Source organism: Stenella coeruleoalba (assembly GCF_951394435.1).
Source record: "Stenella coeruleoalba genome assembly, chromosome: 13".
NCBI classification, from domain to species: domain Eukaryota; kingdom Metazoa; phylum Chordata; class Mammalia; order Artiodactyla; family Delphinidae; genus Stenella; species Stenella coeruleoalba.
In genome coordinates this window covers 71331521-71344249 of record NC_137159.1, presented here as the reverse complement: position 1 = coordinate 71344249, position 12729 = coordinate 71331521, and the positions used below count along the sequence as shown (strand labels likewise).

Sequence of the window (12729 nt, the reverse complement as noted above, 5' to 3'; positions counted from 1 at the left end):
TTGAGGTAGGTGCAGACAGCTACCTGGGAATAAGAATGCAGGAAAGGACAGCTGTCTGCTTTACAAAGCACCTCCGCAGCCAGCGACCCATTCATCCTTCGGACAACCCGGGGAGAGAGATAGGTATTATATTGCCAGCCTTTGGAATGAGGGATGCTTTCCAGATAAGGCTCGGAAAGCCTGTTCAACCGCTGTTTGATTCCTCTAATGACAAGGAACACTCCACTTTTGGAAGTAGCACTGCCATTATAAAATTTAAAAACCGAGTAGAAAAGAAGAAAGGTGTGGGCCCCCTTGAGGGGAAAGCTCTGTCAATGACAAACATTTTGGGTAATTCATGGAACTGCAGAGCCAGACGCGTCAGTCAGATCTTTTCATCTGTAAAACGAAGGGGGCAGATGATCTTTCTTTTCCCTTATCTAATAGCCTGTGAAATCATCTAGGCAACCAACTCCCAATTTTACAGAATAAAAAAAGGGCTGCGGATGTGTCTCGCTCAAAGTAATACAAGAAATTAGCGGAGGGACAGGCCAGAACCCACTCCACCCGGGTCTACTGCGCCCCTCGCCGCTCCACACCTTCCCGGACAGATCAAGCCAGCGGGAGGCTGCAGGCCGGGCGGCCTAGCTGAAAGCACCCAGGGGTTCGAGGCGGCTTCCCGGCAGCAGTCATAGGAACGCCCCGAGGGGAGGGGAAGAGTTAGGGCCTCCTTTCCCACACTTCGTTAGGACGGGGGCCGGGGCGGGACCGCGGCAGCCCTCCCTCGGGCCTGCGGCCGGCAGAGGGCGCGGAGCGACTCCTCGTTTCGCTGCCCGGCGGGCGGGGAACTGGCTGCCCCTGGAGCGCCGTCGGAGTTCGCGGGCACCGGATCGCGGCGACCCGGCCGGCCGGAGGGCGCAGGGGCAGCGCAGAGGGCAGGACGGCGGGAAGTGGGCGGGGCGGCCGGGAGCCGGCGGGGCGGGGCGGGGCGGGGCGCGGAGGGGGCGGGGCCGCGAGCGGGGGGCGGTGGCGGCGGCGGCGGCGGCGGCGGCGGCGGTAGCCGAGGAGGAGGAGGAGGAGAACATGGCGGCCGCGGAGAGCGGCTGAAATGCCTGTTTTTCAGGCCAGGCGAGCGGGAATCTGAGGCGATTCTCTGAGCCTTCCCCTCAGACGGCTGAACCGCGGCCTCGAGCGCCTCGACTGCCCTGTTCCCTGCTGCTCCCTCGAGTGCAGCCTGCGCCCGGTCCGTTCTGCATCCCCCTGCGGGGGGACTCCTGCTCCGGAGGAGGGGGCCGGAGAGCCGCGGCGGCGGCGGGCTCCCAGCCCGAGCAGCGGCGGAGGCCGCGGCGGCGCCGCCACGGTCGCGGGCGAGCGCGGCGCCCGTCAGCGCGGCCCAGAGGCGGCGGCGGCAGGTGAGTGGCAGGCGGCGGGCGCCGAGCCTCCCGGTGGGTGCAGCTGTCACGAGCCGCGCGGCCGCCGAGGCCCTAGGGGGCGGGAGCAGCTGGTGCCCCTCCGCCCGCCGCTCTCCTTTCTCTCCTCTCCGTTCCCCCTCCCACTTTCCCCGACTTCTCCCTCGGCCTCGCGCGGCTGGAGGGGGCGGAGGTCGCAGCTGTCACGGGCACCAGCTGGGGGCTGCGCCGCGGATGGAAACTGCTGCAGCAGCGACTTCCCTGCCCCGTTTCCCAGTTGCCCTAGTTAAGAGCGGACGGGGCGAGCATCCGCGGAGGGTGCGCGAGGCTCGCGGCCGCCGGCCCGGCGTGGGGAGAGGCGCCCCGAGCCCGCGGGCGCTCCCCGCCGCCGAGAGGGGGAGCCGGAAGTCGGCGCGGGCGCCCCTCGGCCCCGGCGAGCGCGGTGACCTTGGCAAGCCCGGTAACCTCTCTGAGTCTCGCTTGCCGGGACTGCGAAATGGGGATGACCGTGGCAAGTCTTCTTGTAAGCGCAGCCTCCGACGGCGCTTCTGTTTACCCCCGCGCACTTGCTTTACCCTTCTCCAGACGAGGCATTTCGGAGGCAGAAACGGGATGGATAAGTGAGATTTTCCTGTTATGTTTAGGGTTTGGTCCCCTTCGTCGGATTCTGCTGAAAGGATTTAGAAAGGGGAGCAAACATGTTGGCTGGAAGACTGAGAAGTGGGATGGGTTAATGGTCAGCGACAGAACTCGAGCCATTCCCTAGTCGCTTGGAAGAGAAATGGAGAAACCGGACACCAGGGTCCCTGCTCTTACTACCCAGCTGTGTTGTTTTTTGTTTTTTGTTTTTAAAGCAGTCACTCCCGTAGACTAGACACTGCCTCGCTTGACGATGTTAGAGGGAGACGGAGGGTTTGACAATAAAGCCTGTATGTGTGACAAGGAGAGTCCGTGCCGCTGTGGCTGCAGTTTGGTGGGGAGGAAAACTTTAAGCTGGAGGATCTTTTAGCCTTTCAGGCTGGGCTCTCTTCGTTCACTGTAGGTGTTGAAGAGGCAGGTGTCCTTGTGGAGAAGGTGACATTCTTTTTCTTTTGAGACGGTGACTTTTTAATGCTGAGCATGATGGTGGTGAATGAAGGGTTCTGGAGTGAATTGCAGTCCCAGCACCTTCTGTTGATGCCAAGAGTAATCTCTGTGGCGACGATTTGTGAGGGCTGAGGCTTTCACTTCAGTGATTAAGAAATCTTCAAGTGTCTGTGTAAAACATTGCTGCGGTGAAGCTTAGATTATACTGTACAGCTGAAGGGATGGAGTTCAGGGGTTAAATTTGTTTGAGGTTTGTCTTCAGTTTTGGAATTGGTTGAAGGTTAGTCTCAAAAAAAAAAAAAAAAAAAAAAAAAAGTTGGCCAAAGGGGCCTCTCAGCTTGTTTCACAGAAGCTGTGATGTAGTAGGAAGGAGGTCAGATTTCATGTTGAGAATAATATAAAAAGAGTGTTTGCTTGGGTCTTTTGGCTCTTGAATTAGAAATAGTTTTGGGTTAAAAGTAGCAGTGAGGTTTGATTCAGCTTAATAAATGGGCATTCCTTGAGCTATGTCATAAACAGATGCAACTGCAAGTGTTTCTTTTTTATCTCGTGTACTCTGTGGAAGGGTCTAATTTGGTTTTGTGAACTAGCGTTGGAAATGGTTTCCCTCTATTTCTTATTCAGATTTTATCCTTTGGGAACAATGGATCAAAAGGGGGGCCTGAATAGGGAATATATGGTTTGGAGAGAAAATGCAGGGATGCTGCTTATAAGAACAGGCATTTGGTTTGATTTTTGTAAACATTTTGCAGTGGTTATTTATTTCATCTATTTAACTCACAATGAAGTTTGAATTTTAAGGTGCAGAATTTGAATTTTACATAGTTTATAGTTGATCTTTTTCTCATTTCCTTCTGAGAAAATCTGTAGGATTGTGTCTTTTAAATTACTTTTTGTGTGGTTTAAGCCAAGGGAGTATTTTAGATCTGCATTTTTGGTAAGTGGTTTTATTGAAAAAAAGTGCTTGATGGAACTAATGGTGATTGTTCCACTTAAACTGGGATTATATAGACAATGCATTTTCCTGCCTCTTTCTGCCAACATTTGTTTTTCTTTCTCCTTCAATTCCAGGGTTTCATTTCTAGAAATCTGGGCTGGAAACAGAAGCAGCAGTTTGTATAATACCAAGAACTTGCTTATGCCAGGAAGCTGTAAGGGTAGCATGAAGTGGGTGTGGTATAAAGATACTGCCACTCTTTAAGACAATTTAACTGTTGAGGGAGTCCAGGGTCAAACTTTAATTTTTGTTGAATTTCCTGTTTTCTTTGTATGTGTTAATCTTTTGGTGGGCAGAGGATTGGGTTGCTATGGTGCTGACTGGTGTATATTGTGAAAGCACTGGCAAAATTTCATGCTTTTACTCTATACAGAAGGGTGCTAAACAAGCCTAAATAATTTAAAATGTTGTTCCCAGGATGGAATGTTCTCTGCATGTACTGTTGATCCTGCTAATCCAGTGATTGGTCTTCACCAGGACTAAATGTTGAGTAGGTGATGAGGGTGGTATAGAGGTGCTGAAAGGTGGAGTGGGGAAGAAAGGATATTGGACATTCTTTGAAAATCTTTTCTCTATTGGACTGTATATCAGAGTATGGTTTATAATTCTTTTTAAAGGACATCTCTGTCCTCATCGATTTCACATAACTTCTCTTACATACTACCTTTGTTCCTTAGTTAAGTTTGTCTTTATTGCCCTATCCCCCAAGGGCTCCACATTGTTTGAATATGTTGCATATTTTTGGGGTTGGTTGGTCTTAAACCATATGGCCTAAAATAGCTTTCATTTTAGGGCAAGTATGGGAGGTCAACACACACATACACCACCGAGTAGAATCTTCTTAAGTCATGGGGCGAGGAGGTCCCCAGGATTCTCATTATTGTCTTGGCAGTGATTTTTACTTTCTGCTTGTGATAATCACAGGAATTCTCAGAGGGCCATCAGCTGCTTTCCTAGCATAGGTCCAGGAACATGTGGTGGGCTCCATTTTACATTACTTCCAAATATCAGGTGCAGAAGAGTGTGGGATTGGGTGAAGTGCATGTGTTTCAGGAGTTGAATGACAGAGCACTATATCCAGTTTTGGGCTGCAGAACCATACAAATTTCTCCCCACCTTGTACAACTTTCCTATGAGTTGGACAGACTAGACTGTAGGAAAGGACTTCTTCATTGCTTCTCTCCCAGGTTAACCAGTAGCTTAGCTTTTGGTTATTGGTCACTAAGGATGGACCTTATGGTCTCTAACCTTTTTTCTTACCATTGGAGGTGAGGTCTAGTCATTTCAAGCCTTTCTGTCTCTCTTCTTTGTGTTTTACTTAGACTTTGCGCCTCTCTCTCAACATATGGGGTCAGAGGTCATAAAATGGCCTAATGGCAACTGTGTACCATTCTTGGTTGCTTAGTTTAAGGAGGAGATGCAGGTTTTTTCCTTTAGTTGAATTCCAGATGATGTTTTGTGGGTGCACAGTATTTGGATTAACATAAGTTATTATTTTATATTTCTGCAAGATACATGGTTGAATAAGAAGAATTATTACAAAACACTGACACCAACATTTAAGTCCGGTTCTAGAAATGCAAGTAGAATTGGTTGTTGAATCCATGCTTCCTCCCCCATTCCCCCATCTGCAACACAGTATTTTTGAGGCTCCTTGAAATGACAGGCTTTTAGAAAAGCTTAGTATAGTTATCATATTTTGAAGATAAATAGCTTATGCCAAAACAGAAGCTATAGTCACTGGAGGAGTTGTAGAAGACTTCACATTAATCAGTCTAGTCACCCTCATCTTAGATATATTTTGATCTAATCTCTCCCCACGGGTATGTTTCAGTGTGGAGGGTGGGAAGTTGGGCTTTACTGAGAAGTCCTGGACCTGATCACTGGGAACAGACAGATGAGATCCATAACAATAGGTGCAAGCACAGAAGTGAAATACACCTATTAACAGGGCCAGAAGTCTAATAACACTGGTTTATCCAATGCTTCCAGAGTGCTACTTCATTTTTGCCTTGTAATTTTGAGGCAGTTTTTAAGCTGCTTTTGAGAATGGATGTTTGACTTCAGACACGGGAATGGTGCCCTGGCTCTTTTACTTAGTGGATGTAACCTTGGGCTAGTTATTTAGCCACAGTAAACCTCAGGTTTTCGTGCTTAAAATTGGAATAATGTACTTAAACTCATATTGTTGTGACCTTTAAATTAACTTATTGTGTTAAATAACAAGATATGTCTAGCATAATGATTGGCAGGTAGTTAAGACTTTAATAATGTTTTCTACATTTCCATAACCTAAACACATCACTGCCTAATCCATCATCAGATTATCTGATTCTTTTCTTTGCAGTTTCTTGCATCTCCCCCTTTATTTCTGCCTCTACAGTCTGGTCCTCCTGTCATTTTGCACATGGAGTAACTAGCATCACATGAACTCTGTGGGCCTGAGTTTCTTTATCATTAGATGAGCATATTGGTCTGAATTCACATTTCTTCTTGTGCTGAAATTCTATGATTTGTAGGTTTATAGCTGTTTGCCTGCATGCATTTGCCTCTCTAATTCATCCTACATATAAATGTTGAAAAAATTCTTTGCTGAAATATTTTTTGATGTTATTGTTTTTAGTGGAGACTCTCTGGACAAATTTATCAAATGTAAATCATTTAAACTGTTCTTGTATTTCTCATTCCAGAAAATTTGCTGCAGATGGCGTATGCAGAAATGCTTTGTAAACTGTAAAGTGCTATACAAGTGAAGAAAGTATTATAATCACTTGTAGATATCTTGCTTCTTTGATTTTACATGTTTCGTTTCTTTATTTAAATTGTATTCCTTTTTCCTTTATCGCATGACCTTCAAGAACAGTCAAAGCTGGTATGTTCTCTAGAAAGCTTGATTTGTATCACACTTCTTTAGCATCGATTACCCAGTTTGTTCTTTTTTTTTCATTTAAATTAAAAAAAATTTTATTGGAGTATAGTTGCTTTACACTGCTGTGTCAGTTTCTTCTGTACAACAAAGTGAATCAGCCATATGCATACATATATCCCCTCTTTTTTGGATTTCCTTCCCATTCAGGTCACCACAGAACACTGAATAGAGTTCCCTGTGCTATACAGTAGGTTCTCATTAGTTATCTATTTTATTCATAGTAGTGTATATATGTCAATCCCAGTCTCCTAGTTCACCACCCCACCCCTTCCTCCTTGGTATCCAACATTTATTCTTTACGTCTGTGTCTCTGTTTCTGCTTGGCAAATAAGGTCATCTATACCATTTTTCTAGATTCCACATATATGCATTAATATATGATATTTGTTTTTCTCTTTCTGACTGCACTCTCTGACAGTCTCTTGGTCCATCCACGTCTCTGCAAATGACACAATTTCGTTCCTTTTTATGGCTGAGTAATATTCCATTGTATATATGTATCACATCTTTATTCATTCGTCTGTTGATGGACATTTAGGTTGCTTCCATGTCCTGGCTATTGTATATAGTGCTGCAGTGAACATTGGGGTACGTGTATCTTTTTGAATTATGGTTTTCTCTGGGTATATGCCCAGGAGTGGGATTGCTGGGTCATATGGTAGTTCTGTTTTTAGCTTTTTTGTTGTTTGTTTGTTTTTGCGGTATGCGGGCCTCTCACTGTTGTGCCTCTCCCGTTGTGGAGCACAGGCTCCGGACGCGCAGGCTCAGCGGCCATGGCTCACGGGCCCAGCCGCTCCGCGGCATGTGGGATCTTCCTGGACCGGGGCACAAACCCGCGTCCCCTGCATCGGCAGGCGGACTCTCAACCACTGCGCCACCAGGGAAGCCCCTGTTTTTAGCTTTTTAAGGATCAGTTTGTTCTGTATAATAAATTTTTCTTCCTTTCCTTCTTCTTCTTCTTCTTTTTTTTTTTTTTTGGAAGAGTTTCTCTTTTTAGTGTATGTTGAATTGGCTTTCCTAATTAGATTAGAAAATCCTTGAGATGGCATGAACCACAACATTTAGAGCAAAGGGCCCTTAATGGTGATTTGGAACAACCTTGTTAATATTATAGATGAGAAGGCTAAGGCCAGACAAATATAGTAATTTTCATGGGTCACATAGTTAGTGTCTTTACTTGGGCAAGAACCCAGGTATTTGGCTCCCAGTCTTCTTTATGAGAGTTACTTCTTGTATTTGAAAGTTATTACAAAGAGATTTAAAATTTTAATAATTTTAGTAAGATTTTGAGTAATGTGTAAGCTAGTAGGAAAGGCATATTTTTGTTTTTCGGCCAAAAATTGTCAAATATTGTAATAAGGTATTAATCAGGAATTAATTAAGGCTGCTGTCTCAAAAAGTACAAAAGTGCCTGGAGAGAAATGTTGGCTTTTTTTGTATGGCCCTCATTCAGAGTCAGCAAATATTTATTGAGGACTGTCTCCGAGACACAGTGTACTCAGGTACTGTGCTTGCTCTATATGTTACATTTTATAAGCAAGGAAAGGCAGCTCAGGGAAGTTAAGTGGCTGGTATAAGATTGCACAGCTTGTAGGTATTAGGGATGACATTTGAGTCCAGGTCTTCTGACCTGAAATCACGAGCATACCTCTAAATTGGCTTCTCTCCAAGGTGCTCCCCACACTTGGCCACACTGTAACCCTCTGTTACTTTCTGGACTCCTTTCTGTTGTCTACATGTGCAGTAGAGACTGCTGCCATCCCCATTGCTTTCTGATGATCCAGGAGCCGATGTACCAGTTACTTAATGAAAGTATCACTTTAAGATTTTTGTGCTGTTTCTGATCTCACCTTTGTACCTTAGTAATGTTGATTTTTTGGTGCTTCTGTCTAGGTAAGCTTATCTTTGAATGGTTGGTTTGGATTCTTAGCAATAAAATTCTGCCTCTCATGTTTTGTTAGTATTTAAATAGCTAAAGCTTAGGGTATTTTTTTCATTTGGAATAAATTGCTTGGTCATTCTCTGTGTTTCCACTTGTATTTTGAATGGTTGGTCTTATTCTTATAGCTTTAATATATTACATCTTACATTTTTAGTTTGCTTATATGGTTAAAACATTTACATGCTTTTATTATCAGGCATAGATTCGGTTGTTTAACAGTAGAAGATATTCTATTGTGAGAGTATGTTTGCATATACACAGATATCATGCCATATTTGACCAGATAGTTGAAGGATGAAATGTCCTTGCCTTTTGAAAGTACCTGTATGTGTAATACTGGCTTTACTTTGCCGAGTTTGTTTGGAGGAAACCAGGGAAAAGATATTTGTTCTACAAAGTCTAAGTCCTCCCTCCTTCCCCATTCCAGATGGTACAGGAAGTCTGTAATTGAATTTCTAAGTAGCCACTCAATCATTCATTCAAGACATAGTTATATGAGTACCTACTTTGTTCAAGGTGCTGTGTTGTTAAAAGATAGGGAAGTTAAATGATAAGATATAGATCCTGTCCGTAAGGAGATGATGACCCAAGAGAGGTGATAAGACGACACACAGATACCTATATTACTAATTAAATGTGATGAGTGCTGTGGGAGAGGTACTGAAATAGTACTTTGAGGAATCAGGAGAGTGAGCAATTATTTTCATTTGAAAGGGATAGGGGCAGGTTTCATGGTGGACTTCCTGGTGAACAGGAACATTGAAGGCAGGGGATGATTTCTGTGTGAGTGAGGGGGAGGAGAGCAGTATATTCAGGAAGATTAAATAGCAAAGATGAAAGGACAGAGACGCTTGGGGTTATTTCGGGAATCATAAAGGGGGAAAGTGCAAGCGGGAGGGTGGCACCAGCTGAAGTGGGAGAGGGAACCAGATGTTCTAGGTGCAGTTGTAAGACATTGAATGATTTTAATGGAGGGAGGTGGTCAGGAACGGTGACGTTTGTAGATCTGGATGAAAATGAGAAGTGCCAGTTTTCCAAATCTATGTGGATCTTTTTCTGGCGGGTTTTACACCCCAAATCTTATATTTTCATAGTTTTTGAAATGATTCCATATGTAAGGCTTACCACACTGGGAACTTACGCATTTTTATGTATATTTGAGAACATACTTTTTTTTTCTTGATAGAAGTTAGTACAAAATCTTTTTCACTGTCTTATGCTTTTAAAAATTAAAAAAAAATTTTTTTAAAGCAGTAGCTATTTCTTTAAACAGTGTGTTACCATTTGGAATTCTTAAGATGATGCAGTGGGCTTGTTTTTCAAGTGTAAAAATGTCATCTCCTTATGTAAATATGTGTCACTGTATAAGTTAGATTGGTCATACAAGGTGAAAGCCCCTGGCTCTCAATATATTTCATGATTTATTTTACCGATTTATTTATACCCTGCCATGTTCCAAAAAGGATTTAAGGCAGGATATGTCATGAAGAGTCTTGGACCTTGTTCCAGCCCTGTCTATTATTTGACTGAATTGCTAACCAACATTACACTGAGGGAACAGTGTTGAAGACAGCTGATGTCATAGAATGTACTGCAGTTGTGTCTTTTGCCAACTGGTAGTAATTCAGAGATGGGTACAATATAATTAGAGTACCTTTAAAGATAACTCCTTTGAACTTCCATAGCATGCCAGGGAAATTGGTTGGAAGGGACTCATGGAGAGCTTTGACCCTTGGGAGCCCAGGCACATTTAGAGCAGTGGTCTCTACAGTAGGGTTTACATAAAATTATCAGAGAAATATTAGAGGTGTGTTAGTTTCTTTACTTTCAGTCTGCTGTGATGTTTTATAGTTTATAGGAGCCTGGGTAATTGCAGTTTTAGATTTATTATTTTAAATAGTAGACTAAACATATATTGTATTACAGTAGGGAGTCACCAAGCAGATTTTTTATAAAATATTTCATACAGGTTAACTGGTCATCTTGAGGTAAAGGGCTTAAGAATTGTCTAATTTAAAGATGACTTATTAATTTTTCTTTCACAAAAATACAAATGTCCAAAATTTGTTGACATTTTTCTCTGACAAGTGTCTGTGAGTAGTATACTACCTAGCAGATATTTATGAAAATAAACCCACTAAATCTGTCCCTTTGGGATGATGGTAAATTCTTAACAGTGACTCAAAAAGTAACTACCTTTCAAAACAAAATAAAATTCAGTGTTTTGGAGAGAGGTTATTGAAAATGTATATTTGGGACTATTTCCATCATTATTGGATTTAATTGCTGAAAATGATGTTAAAACTTTAAGAATGTTTTTATATGTATACTTGAACTTGAAAACCAAATTTTCTAACCTGTATGAAGACCTTGTAAGAGACGCATTTTAGTGGTTTTGGGCCCATCTACTGAAAATATAAAAAAGGCAATACTATCTGATGAGTTAGTAAGAACAACTGATTGTCATCAGGAAATATGGAAATGCACTACCTGAATTTTAGCAAAAACTTTTACATAAATGGTGAAGAGGATTGAAAATTGAAATTCATGTTTTATTCAGTACAGCAAGTGATGCAGTTCTTCCCTTTGGTTATACTCATCTTTGTGAAGTATGTTTTTTGGCTATGATGACCATTAAAACCAAATAAAAGAGTTACTTATTATAAAAATGAACTGAATTTAGAGCTAGCATTTTAAGTTGCTGTATTACAAAATATGAAAGCAAAATTTAAAAATAATAGTGTTCATCACATTACTCTCACCAAAAATGGTGGTAGTATTAGAAACAATATTTATCAGGGAGAGCATAAAGCCGTGTCATCAATAGGTAAATTAAATGTTTAAAAATTGTTTATTTTATTATAATAAATGTCATTCTTTTACATATCCATTTTTGTGTATTCTTTATAAGGCACATAATTTATTGGTCTAGTGGGCAATGTATATAAATTATAAATAAATGTACATATATGGCTTCTTACTCAAAACCTTTTTAACTGTGGGGTATATGATAGAAATAGTTATCACTGTTTTATAAGAAGGATTTTTTTTTTCTCTGTAATATATTTATTACTCTGGTCTTACAAATCAGAAAAGGAGAATAACACTTCTCCCTAAGACTCAAAAGAAGCTCCAGCACCAGCACCCAAAGCTGAAATTCTACTTAAACTGCTCCTTGAAAAATTACACACGAACAGTGAAACATTATCATGTGCTATGCTAGTATTAAGAATATATTCTAGGGCTTCCCTGGTGGCGCAGTGGTTGAGAGTCCGCCTGCTGATGCAGGGGACACGGGTTCGTGCCCCGGTCCAGGAAGATCCCACACGCCGCGGAGTGGCTAGGCCCGTGGGCCATGGCCGCTGAGCCTGCGCGTCCGGAGCCTGTGCTCCGCAACGGGAGAGGCCACAACAGTGAGAGGTCCGCGTACCGCAAAAGAAAAAAAAAAAGAATATATTCTAAATAATCCCGTTGCTATGTATTTTGTGCATTCGGTGATCTACCCAGTCATAATGTACTCACACATACGTGCTTTATCGTACATAATGCATACTGTGTATAATCATACATTATTTACCCCATGCACATAAGCACGTCCATTAAACTATTAATGTTGCATAATAGATAATTGGTTCACCGTACATACCATTCTTTACCACATAGATACCCATGTGTAACATATACAATTAATATTACATAGAACACACTAATAATTGTACGTGCCCTATTAAGTCACATCATTTCCAGTCAACATGCTTGTTACAACAGATAATCAGTTCTTAATCACCAAGCTTAGGACGGGTTTTTAAGTAAGAACCCTTGGAGTTCATGGACTAAGAGTCTCTAGATAGGCTTTGTGGGGGGTGTCTGTGAACATTCTGAAATTATGTATATGCAAAATTCTATGAGTCTGTGCATTTCTCTGGAGAGAAATTCATAGGGTCCCAAAAGGGTCCATGACCTCCCCAGAGGTTAAGAACCTCTTTTTTTAAGGACTGGGACCTCAATAACTCCATTCATGCAGTCTTATTCTCTTGCCAAGTTTAATGGATATATCTGATCATTACTCAGGCCCACAGTATGACTGGATTTGCAGTCTGTTTTTACATTTTGCAATAGATGTGATCGCAATGCCTTTGGCCTTTACAGATGTTTGAGCTCCTATCTGTTTGTTGCACAATTACCTGGCCTTCGTCACTTGGCTGCTTTTATATATAATTTCCCACCTCTGTTCCCCCAAATCCCAGTGAAAAAGAGTGGATCTTTTGTATGAGTGTGGAGATGGAAATGAATATATGTATAGAAGAGCCCAGCATCAATTCAAGTATTGGGAGACCCTGCTGGGTAGGCTGGAATTCACAGTTCCTGTGGCTTTAACCTCTTTGTA

General features: G+C 42.6%; 1 protein-coding gene across 8 annotated transcripts in view; it reads left to right on the top strand.

Moving 5' to 3' along the window:
- Window positions 1-1044: 1044 nt before the first annotated feature.
- NCOA1 (nuclear receptor coactivator 1) overlaps window positions 1045-12729 on the top strand; it is a 261529-nt gene continuing 249844 nt past the window's right edge. For 6 of the 8 annotated variants that reach the window (XM_079940466.1, XM_079940461.1, XM_079940462.1 and 3 more), the window contains exon 1: window positions 1045-1391. The gene's annotated coding sequence lies outside the window, so the exon portion shown is untranslated. Of the gene's footprint in view, window positions 1392-1800; window positions 1912-12729 lie in introns of those variants that run through there. The other 2 variants (XM_079940464.1, XM_079940465.1) reach the window with 2 other exon arrangements.